At 42.0% G+C, this 11,209-nt stretch overlaps 1 pseudogene; it reads left to right on the top strand.

Moving 5' to 3' along the window:
* The first annotated feature begins 1,383 nt into the window (after positions 1-1,383).
* On the top strand, positions 1,384-10,469 carry LOC108533201 (60S ribosomal protein L29-like; annotated as a pseudogene).
* Positions 10,470-11,209: the final 740 nt, after the last annotated feature.

Genomic DNA, 11,209 nt, shown 5'->3' on the forward strand with positions numbered 1-11,209 from the left:
GCCTCGTGAGTAGCTGGGATTACAGGCACACGCCACCATGCCCGGCTAACTTTTTGTATTTGTAGTAGAAACGGGGTTTCACCATGTTAGCCAGGCTGGTCTTGAACTCCTGACCTCAGGTGATCCGCCTTCGTCAGCCTCCTAAAGTGCTGGGATTACACGCGTGAGCCACTGCGCCTGGCCTCTTATTCTTTTAAATGAGGAAATGGAAGTCCAGAAATACATTAGTTAACAGTAGCTGTTGTAAAAAATAAACCACCAAATGTATAAAGATTTAAAAATGACAGGCAGGGCACAGTGGCTCATGCCTGTAATCCCAGCACTTTGGGAGGCTGAGGCAGGTGGATCATGAGGTCAAGAGATTGGAGACCATCCTGGCCAACATGGTGAAACTCCGTCTCTACTAAAAATACAAAAAATAGCTGGGCATTGTGGTGCATGCCTATAGTCCCAGCTACTCTGGAAGCTGAGAATTGCTTGAACCCGGGAGGTGGAGGTTGCAGCGAGCTGAGATCGCGCCACTGCACTCCAGCCTGGCGACAGAGAGAGACTGTCTCAAAAAAAAAAAATACATATATATATATATATGTATATATGTGTATACAGACACACACACACACACACACACACACACACACATATAAAACAAATGTTTATTTTTCATTCATTTGAATTTCAATGGGAATCTCAATGGGTGTTCATTCTCAACTCTCCTCTAGGGCACAGCTCAGGGATGTGGTTCTATGTTCAGGACTTGTCATTTTCCATAAATTTGCCGTGCTTTGTCCTCCTGGTGAAGTTGATTTAAATTTGGTGAGAATGGCATTTTAGAATTAGAGTGAACCATAGCAACAAATGGTCCAAGTCACGTATTTTATTGAATAAGAAACTGAGACTTAAAAAGATTGGGGAGTTAACCAAAATCTCAAAATTAGGTAATATAAAAAGTAGGTCATGCATTTGGTTTTACAGACACATACAGATAAGGCTTTTTTCCTCCTCAATAAATTAAAAAAACAAAGTACAGATTAAACTCAGCTCCCAAGTGCAGACATAAAGTGTGGGGTTCAAAGTTCTTCTACAAACCTTGGTTTGAATATTTTGGCAAGGATAAAAGAAATGCATGTAGCTCTGGTAGCAATGTCTTTTGAGGAGTAACATTAGGCTTGTTTGGCAGCCCCCCACTTAAATTTCCATCTTTCTTTCAAAATATTTGTTCCTCTCTATTGGCTTACAGTGTGTTCCCAATAGGTGGCAAGTGAGATTTCCTGATTAACCATCAAAGGCGGTGAGTTTGATTATGTCTTATTTTTGGTATTTCCCATATTCCCAATAAACATGTAGTGTGAGGTTAGGACAAGAAGCAAGGAAACAGACGGTCTGCAGACCCTCATAGGGCTCTTGAGTGTGGCAGGTGGGACCCTGCTTGTAGGATTAGGATGCAAAGGGCTGGCTATAAGAGAAGAGGAAAGGAGAACAATGGAGAAAGGTGAGTCAAGATAGTGGTAGTGCAGATAGTCCATGTAGGGAGGGGAGGAAGGTGTGATGGCTATATTTCATCTTTTGATTCACTTCTCTCTGAAGCTGAAGAATGAAATCAGTTCTCTCCTTAGGAGATGAAAATCCAGCTTCACCATCTCCACTGCAGAATGTCTGCTTGTCTCACTAAGTGGACTTCCATATGTGGTGTAGATGACATGAACTGCACAGGGCTAGGGGCTGACCAGAACAGAGGTCAGATTCTAATCTTCAAGCATCATATTTATCTTTTCACCACACCCTTATCTTCCACTTCCTTCCACCAAGTAAAGGGTAAAAGAAAGAACAACAACAAGGAAAAACTGTCAACAGCAATAGGGTGTGATCTGCAATAAAGCCCTGAAAACCTTCATTTGCTGATATCAATGCATTCAGGACAAAAACCCTCACTGCTCCTTCGTGATTGGCCTTGAGATCAGGCAGGCAGCCCTGACGAAACCCGAACTAGTGGGGTCAGGAGACACACACAACATGTTGAGAAGATTGTTATCAAAATGCAACGTATGGGTGGCCCCTTTCTCTTTTGGTTCTAGGCACTTCGGGAGCCGCGGCTTAAGGTGCAGACATGGCCAAGTCCAAGACCCACACTACACACAACCAGTTCTAAAAATGGCACAGAAATGATATCTAGAAACCCTGATCACAAAGATACAAATCTCTTAAGGGGGTGGACCCCAAGTTCCTGAGGAACATACGCTTTGCCAAGCACAAGAAGGGCCTAAAGAAGATGCAGGCCAACAGTGCCAAGGCCGCGAGTGTAGGTGCCGAGGCTATCAAGACCCTTGTAAAGCCCAAGGAGGTTAAGCCCGAGATCCCAATGGGTGTCAGTCGCAAGCTCGATCAATTTGCCTACATTGCCCACTCCAAGCTTGGGAAGCGTGGTTATGCCCGCATGGCCAAGGGGCTCAGGCTGTGCTGGCCAAAGACCAAGACCAAGGATCAAACCAAGGCCCAGGCTGCAGCTCCAGCTTCAGTTCCAGCTCAGGCTCTCAAAGGTGCCCAGGCCCCTACAAAGGCTTCAGAGAAGATATCTCTGTCTGCCAACGTGAGGACAGGACTGGTGCTACCCCTGCCCCCACCCGGGCTGCCATCTGCATGGGGCTGGGGTCCTCTTGTGCTATTTGTGCAAATAAACCTGAGCCAGGAAAAAAAGAAAAAGACAATATGCGTTGTATGCTTATTTTATTTGTACATACAATAAGTCGAGGTTTGCATAATGATTGTTTAAAGTGAGATAAAAAAATTGTAAAAAAAAAAATAAGTCATTGGTTTTGGACAGTATGTTTCATTCCTGTTTAGTTGTTTGTGGTTGCCAAATCTACAAAAGTGCAAAACTTTAAAAAACCCTGGTTGAAATCTCTTGGAAAACATACAATCTTCCAGAAATTCCTCTGAGTTTTCCTTTAAGTTTGACAACAAATGGAAAGAAGTTGATTTGTTGTCCTTCAACCCACGGTAACAAAGGTGGAGGTGTAAGTTTGTAGTTTGAAGAATTTCATTCTTATCAATTGTGTCGAGCAAAGTTGAAATAAATTACATTAATTTTCTGTAAATTAGTTTCCTGAGCTCTTTTAAAGTCTTGAGTGATTTTTTTTTTTGTATTTTGTACTTTTTTTCCTTTTGTTTATCTCTATTTTCTCAGTTTTCTTTTCTTTTTTTTTAAAAGATACTTTAAGTTCTGGGATACATGTACAGAACGTGCAGGTTTGTTACATAGGTATACACGTGCCATGGTGGTTTCCTACACCCATCTACCCATCATCTACATTAGGTATTTCCCCCAATGCTATCCCTACTTTAGTCCTCCACCTGCCGACAGGCCCCAGTGTGTGATGGTCCCCTCCTTTTGTCCATGTGTTCTCATTGTCCAACTCCCACTTATGAATGAGAACATGCAGTGTTTGGTTTTCTGTTCCTGTGTTAGTTTGCTGAGAATGATGGTTTCCAGCTTCATCTATGTCCCTGAAAAGGTTATGATCTCATTCCTTTTTATGGCTGCTTAGTATTCCATTGTGTATATGTGCCACATTTTCTTTATCCAGTCTATCACTGATGGGCATTTGAGTTGGTTCTAAATCCTTGCTATTGTGAATAGTGCCGCAATAAACATATGTGTGCATGTGTCTTTATAGTAGAATGATTTATACTCCTTTAGACATATACCCAGTAATGGTACTGCTGGGTCAAATGGTATTTTGGTTCTAGATCTTTAAGGAATTGTCACACTGTCTTCCACAATGGTTGAACTAATTTACACTCCCACCAACAATGTAAAAGCTTTCCTATTTCTCCACATCCTCTCCAGCATCTGTTGTTTCCTAATGTTGTTTCCTGTTGTTTTTAATGATCACCATTCTAACTGGCATGAGATGGTATCTCACTGTGGTTTTGATTTACATTTCTCTAGTGACCAGTGATGATGAGCTTTTTTTCGTATGTTTATTGGCTGCATAAATATCTTCTTTTGAGAAGTGTCTGTTCATATCCTTCACTCACTTTTTGATGGGATTGTTCATTTTTCTCCTGGAAATGTGTTTAAGTTCCTTGTACTTTCTGGATTTTAGTTCTTTGTCAGATGGACAGATTGCAGAAATTTTCTCCCATTCTGTAGGTTGTAGATGTGTGGTGTTATTTCTGAGGCCTCTGTTCTGTTCGATTGGTTTATATATCTGTTTTGGTACCAGTACCATGCTGTTTTGGTTACTGTAGCCTTGTAGTACAGTTTGAAGTCAGGTAGCATGATGCCTCCAGCTTTGTTCTTTTTCTTAGGATTGTCTTGGCTATATGGGCTTTTTTGGTTCCATATGAAATTTAAAATAGTTTTTTCTAATTCTGCAAAGAAAGTCAATGGTAGCTTGATAGGAATAGCATTGAATCTATAAATTACTTTGGGCAGTATGGCCATTTTCACGATATTGATTCTTCTTATCCATGAGCATGGAATGTTTTTTCCATTTGTTTGTGACCTCTCTTATTTCCTTCAGCAGCAGTTTGTAGTTCTCCTTGAAAAGGTCCTTCAGATCCCTTGTAAGTTGTATTCCTAGGTATTTTATCCCCTTCTAGCAATTGCAAATGAGAGTTCACTCATGACTTGGCCCTCTATTATTGGCATATAGAAATGTTTGTGATTTTTGCACATTGATTTTGTATCCTGAGACTTTGCTGAAGTTGCTTATCAGCTTAAGGAGATTTTGGGCTGAGATGATGGGGTTTTCTAAATATACAATCATATCATCTGCAAACAGAGACAATTTGACTTCCTCTCTTCCTATTTTAATACTCTTTATTTTTTTCTCTTTCCTGATTGCCCTGGCCAGAACTTCCCATACTATGTTGAATAGGAGTGGTGAGAGAGGGCATCCTTGTCTTGTGCCGGTTTTCAAAGGAAATGCTTCCAGTTTTAGCCCATTCAGTATGATATTGGCTGTGGATTTGTCATAAATGGCCCTTATTATTTTGAGATTCATTCCATCAATACCTAGTTTATTGAGAGTTTTTAGTACGAAGGGGTGTTGAATTTTATCGAAGGCCTTTTCTGCATCTATTGAGATAATCGTGGTTTTTGTCATTGGTTCTGTTTATGTGATGGATTATGTTTATTGATTTGCATACGTTGAACTAGCCTTGCATCCCAGGGATGAAGCCGACTTGATCGTGGTGGATAAGCTTTTTAATGTGCTGCTGGATTCAGTTTGCCAGTATTTTATTGAGGATTTTCGCATCAATGTTCATCAGGGATATTGACCTGAAATTTTCTTTTTTTGTTGTGTCTCTGCCAGGTTTTGGTATCAGGATCATGTTGGCCTCATAAAATGAGTTAGGGAGGAGTCCCTCTTTTTCTACTGTTTGGAATAGTTTCAGAAGGAATGGTACCAGCTCCTTTTTCTACCTCTGGTAAAATTTGGCTGTGAATCCTTCTGGTCCTTGACATTTTTTGGTTGGTAGGCTATTAATTACTGCTTCAATTTCAGAACTTGTTATTGGTTTATTCAGGGATTTGACTTCTTTCTGGTTTAGTCTTGGGAGGGTGTATGTGTTCTGGAATTTATCGATTTCTTCTAGATTTTCTAGTTTCTTTGTGTAGGGGTGTGTATTGTATTATTTGATGGTAGTTTGTGTTTCTGTGGAATCAGTGGTGATATCCCCTTTATCATTTTTAATTGTGTCTATTTAATTCTTCTTTCTTTTCTTCTTCATTAGTCTGGCTAGTGTTCTATTTTATTAATCTTTTCAAAAATCCAGTTCCTGGATTCATTGATTTTTTGGAAGGGTTTTTATGTCTCTATCTCCTTTAGTTCTGCTCTGATCTTAGTTATTTCTTGTCTTCTGCTAGTTTTTTAGTTGTTTGTTCTTGCCTCTCTAGTTCTTTTTTTTGTTTTTTTCTTTTTTGAGATGGAGTCTCACCCTGTCACCCAGGCTGGAGTGCTGTGGCGCGATCTGGGCTCACTGCAACCTCCGCCTCCTGGGTTCAAGCGATTCTCCTGCCTCAGCCTCCTGAATAGCTGGGACTACAGGCGCGTGCCACCACGTCCAGCTAATTTTTTGTATTTTTAGTAGACATGGGGTTTCACTGTGTTAGCCAGAATGGTCTTGATCTCCTGACCTCAGGATCCGCCCACTTCAGCCTCCCAAAGTTCTAGGATTACAGGCCTGAACTACTGTGCCCAGCCTCTTCTCTAGTTCTTTAATTGCGATGTTAGGGTGTTGATTTTAGATCTTTCCCGCTTTCTGATGTAAGCGTTTAGTGCTATAAATTTCCCTCTAAACACTGCTTTAGCTGTGTCCCAGAGATTCTGGTACATTGTGTCTTTGTTCTCACTGGTTTCAAAGAACTTATTTATTTTTGCCTGAATTTCATTATTTACCCAGTAGTCATTCAGGAGCAGATTGTTCAGTTTCCATGTAGTTGTGTGGTTTTGAGTGATTTTCTGAATTCTGAGTTCTAATTTGATTGCACTGTGGTCTGAGAGACTGTTTGTTATGATTTCCATTCTGTTGCATTTGCTAAGGAGTGTTTTACTTCTAATTATGTGGTCAATTTTAGAATAAGTGCTATACAGTGCTGAGAAGAATGTGTATTCTGTTGATTTGGGGTGGAGAGTTCTGTAGATGTCTATTAGGTCCGCTTGGTCCAGAGCTGAGTTCAAGTGCTGAATATCCTTGTTAATTTTCTGTCTCATTGATCTGTCTAATATTGACAGTGGGGTGTTAAAGTCTTCCAGTATTATTGTGTGGGATTCTAAATCTCTTTGTACGTCTCTAAGAACTTGCTTTATGGATCTGGGTGCTCCTGTATTGGGTGCATATATATTTAAGATAGTTAGCTCTTCTTGTTGCATTGATCCTTTTACCATCATGTAGTGCCCTTCCTTTTTTTTTTTTTTTATTTTTTTTTGTTTTAAAAAATTTTTTTTTTTAAAACCAAGGTTTGAAACCCCTGTTTTTTTTTTTTTTTTTTTTTTTTGCTTTCCATTTGCTTGGTAAATATTCCTTCATCCCTTTATTTTGAACCTATGTATGTCTTTGCACGTGAGATGTGTCTCCTGACTACAGCACACCAATGGATCCTGACTCTTTATCCAATTTGCCAGTCTGTGTCTTTTAATTGGGGCATTTAGCCTGTTTACATTTAAGGTTAATATTGTTATGTGTGAATTTGATCCTGTCATTAGGATGCTAGCTGGTTATTTTGCCTATTAGTTGATGCAGTTTCTTCATAGTGTCGATGGTCTTTACAATTTGGTATGTTTTTGCAGTGACTGGTACCAGTTCTTCCTTTCCATATTTAGTGTTTCCTTCAGGAGTTCTTGTAAGGCAGGTCTGGGTTGAGTGATTTTAGTAGTGTAATTCTGGCAAAAAATGCACAAAATATGGCTAATTTGGAGAAATCTCAAGTACAATGGAATTTTAGACATCTCTTTTAAAACAGTACTGGCCTGGAATATCTGAGGGGTTTCATTATAATGTTCAGAACAGCTTCCTGGTAAAGGCAATGGCTCTGCTGCCCATGAAGTTGGAGAGAAAAATGTTAGAGCAAATAAGGTAAAAGGCATCTTTCTTCTCAATTGCAAAAGTTTGGTGACCAACTGCCTTATTTTACTTTTTAAAATTTCATTTTATTTTCCAATTTTATTTGGTTTGTAATACCATTTTCCTTGGGCTTGTTATGGTAAATGTGCAATACTTCTGGCTTCTTTGGAAAATAAAACAGAAAACCCTCAGTTTCTAGACAGGAAAGAAGGACCAGCAGCATAAGGCTGCAGTGCTGTTGGCTCGTAGCAGTGACTACAGACTGTGGGAACCCTGGCAGCAGGTTGCAGCAGGGTACATCCTCTTGCTTCACACTCTTCCCTTCTCCATCGCCTTCTCCTCTCTCCCCACACTTCCCCAAACTGCACAAGCTTCAAAGGAATCTCCTTGTAGCTGAGTGATTAAGTCTTGGAAGCTTGACACTGGGATTAAATTTGAATATTCTGGAGAAGACTTTTGGATACATTCAGAAAAGAGCAGGCAGCAAACCCCAACTGCATCTAGAACAGCTGCGTTGGGTGAGGGTTCCTGGGATGTTCTCTAATTGGTCTGTTCTACATGTTGTCACAGACTTGGAATCAGTAAAACATCCTCTTTAAAACAGATAGTCTTCTAGCTGCTATGCTGGTTCTTATATTAAAACTTTTTTGTATTGAAAAAACCCCTCTTTTTAAAAAAGTAAAAGACTATTTTCTCAAGTGCTACAAGCAAATAGCTAGGGTGTTGGGAATATAAAGCACAAAGAAATCTTGTTTATTATAAGAACTTTAAAAATAGCATGAGATGCTCTGATGGCTGGTGTTTTACCTTCCACCTCCCACCACTTCTCTCTTTCTCTTATAAAAAGGCTGCTATGGCGACCGACCTCCTGAGTATGGTTAAAAAAAACAAAGCAAAACATCCTTTTGCCTTACATTCCAGTAGTTTTTGAACCTTTGGAATCTCACAAGAAGTGTCAAATTTAGCTGACTCAAAGTCTTCATCTGAATAGAAATAGAAGCCTTTGGGAGGCTGAGGCAGGAGGATCACTTGAGCCCAGGAGTTAGAATCCAGCCTGGCCAACATAGCAAGGCCCCGTCTATACAAAAGAGAAATAAAAAAAAACTAGCTAGACGCGATGGTGTGCACCTGTAGTCACAGCTAGTTAAAAGGCTGAGGTGGGATAATCGCTTGAGCCTGGAAGGTTGAGGCTGCAGGGAGCCATGATCACACCACTGCACTCCAGCCTGGGTGACAGAGAGATACCTTGTCTCAAAAAGCCCCCAAAAACAAAACCCTAGAAATAGAAGCCTAAAGGGGAACCAAGGTGCCGCATGCTGGGGGTCCTCTCCCACAGGAAAGACCACAGCAGGACAGCTTCAAGGATCTGCTGCAAAGCCCTGTGCTCCTCAGAGTCACGCTTTGCCTCTTAAAGAGTGGAGTAGAAAGAGCTCTGTGTAGATGTGCTTGTCTCATTTTGCAATAATAATACAACCTGAAATGAACTTTTTATTTATTGACTGAATGCTTTAACCTGTATTATCTTTTCTTTTTCCTCATCCCCTCTGTTATCAGCTGTCATTCATCCATTCGGTTCTTAATGTGTTCCTATCATGTGACTACTGGGATTAAGAAGGTCAATAAGACACAATTCCTATCTTCAAGGAATTTGTCCTTAATTTAGTCACTTGAAAGTTCAGGTATTATGTTTCTGAGTTCTAATTCCAATGAGGTGATGAGACATTATTTATATGCTATCTCTGCATGCAGATTGCTATTGTGTGGTAAATATAAGCTGCCTTTTGCAGGGGCTTTCGCTATGTACAGTTTTGTTCACTACACTCTTGCTCGTCTTAAGAGTTTGCTCAGGAAGGCCCTTTGCTATTTCCACTACTGGGCCTGGCATTTCTTGGTGTCACCAGAGCCACAGAAGGCATGCTGCTTTTCCTCAGAGTCTACCTTGTGGGCTGGGAGCCTGCACGTAAATGCAGGAAACCATTGTCCACACCACAAAAGTTCTGACACACTGGAGGAGCTGGTGCACAAACTTACCAGAGGTATGCATTCACAAGGAAGCCACCTGACCTCAGACGCAGTTAGTGAGGCTCTGGGTCCTAGGTGGGCTGGGGAAGCGCAGTGCCAGATACAGTGCAGAACACATGGCTGTTCCATGCCAGCAGGTCTTCGCAGAGGCCCAGAGGAGAGGAGTGGGAGTTCGTGCAGGACCCAGGAGGGAAGCGCTTTGTGATGGGCGGATGCAGCCAGGAAAGCAGTGGCTTCCTGGGGCTCTGCGCTAGGGTTCCATCCTCTGTGCCAGAGCTGCCTCTGGAGCTGCCCTAAAGCCAGTCTTAAAGAATGGCTGTGGCTGTGAGGTGGTCTAAGTGAGTCTAATGGTGGGAAGAGACCCATTCCCTTCTGCGACACTAGGAAAACTGCCCTTGGAATCTGACACATGCCCCTGTGCTCAGGAAGAAGAAACAACTCTTGCTTTTGTGTTTAAGAGCATCTCCCTGCTGACTTGAGCATACTTCACTGCATCTGCACAAAGGCCAAGAAAGCCCCTGTAGCTGTGCTAGCCTGGGAAGTCAGGCACTGGGTTGGGCTCAGCCTTGCCTGCTGCAGGCAGCTTATCAGCTCGCAGCCAGAGCTTGGGACTCTTCATCCATTGCCCTACCCAGGTCTGATTTTAGTAGAAATTTCCTCTTTAAGACAGGGGCATTCTTTTGATTATGCAGAATATAAAACTGCCTTTCGGGCAGCAGATAGGACCTTTTGCTTCTCCTGGCATCGGAAATCCCATCTCTAGAGATTTCTTCTTCTTATGGATAGAGGGAACACAGAAAACTCTCTGCAAGTCTTGTCGGAGGAGAGAGAGTCAGAGGCTGATGTCAGAGAATGGCTGTGACTGGGAAGAGCTGTGAGGGTGGGGAGGAGAGGCACTGGGTGCCCAGGACTCACTGTTACCATCACATGCTCCTATGGGTGACACACATCAACCACTGCTCAGAACGATCCAAGAGTTGCTGGAACTCACTTCGTCAGCATGGCAGCACCAATGAGAGAGGGCTTCCTGATCTCCTCACTGTGGCCCAGGCCTCAGACTGTGAGTACTTCGGATGATTTCAGTGGGCTCCTCCTTATCGCCCAGCATGAGAACTGGCTGCAAACTGGAAGGCACCCTGAGTAAGACAGGAGCACCCTTCCTGCACAAGCGGGCCAGCTCTTGAATCCTATAACATGGCTCAGGGTGCCCTGAGAAGTGGGCACGGTGGGGGTACTGAGGAGCCTGGCCCTGTTTCTGCTGCCCCTGCGAGTCTCTGGGCAGCCATAGAGGGGTTGTGTTGGGCTTCCCGTGTGCCCAGAGCCAGCCTGCAGAATGACCAGGGCACAATTACAGATAATTCTGCCCCTTTCCAACCAATTTGGATGTTCCATTATGAGTCTTTAGAGTTGGACCGGGCTACATCAAGTATCATTTTGTTTTCCTGAGCTAGCTTAATTTTTTTTTTTTTTTAATTAGGAACTGAATTTGTAGCTCTTTTCACTCTAAAATGATTGCACATTCAGTTGAGCTGGAAGAGAGACTTCTGGTTCTTTTTTTTTTTTTTGAGGCAGGGTCTCACTCTGTTGCCCAGGTTGGAGTGCAGCAGTGCGATTATAG

This window comes from Rhinopithecus bieti, unplaced genomic scaffold (assembly GCF_001698545.2).
Source record: "Rhinopithecus bieti isolate Rb0 unplaced genomic scaffold, ASM169854v2 scaffold_11288, whole genome shotgun sequence".
In the NCBI taxonomy this organism is placed as follows: Eukaryota; Metazoa; Chordata; class Mammalia; order Primates; family Cercopithecidae; genus Rhinopithecus; species Rhinopithecus bieti.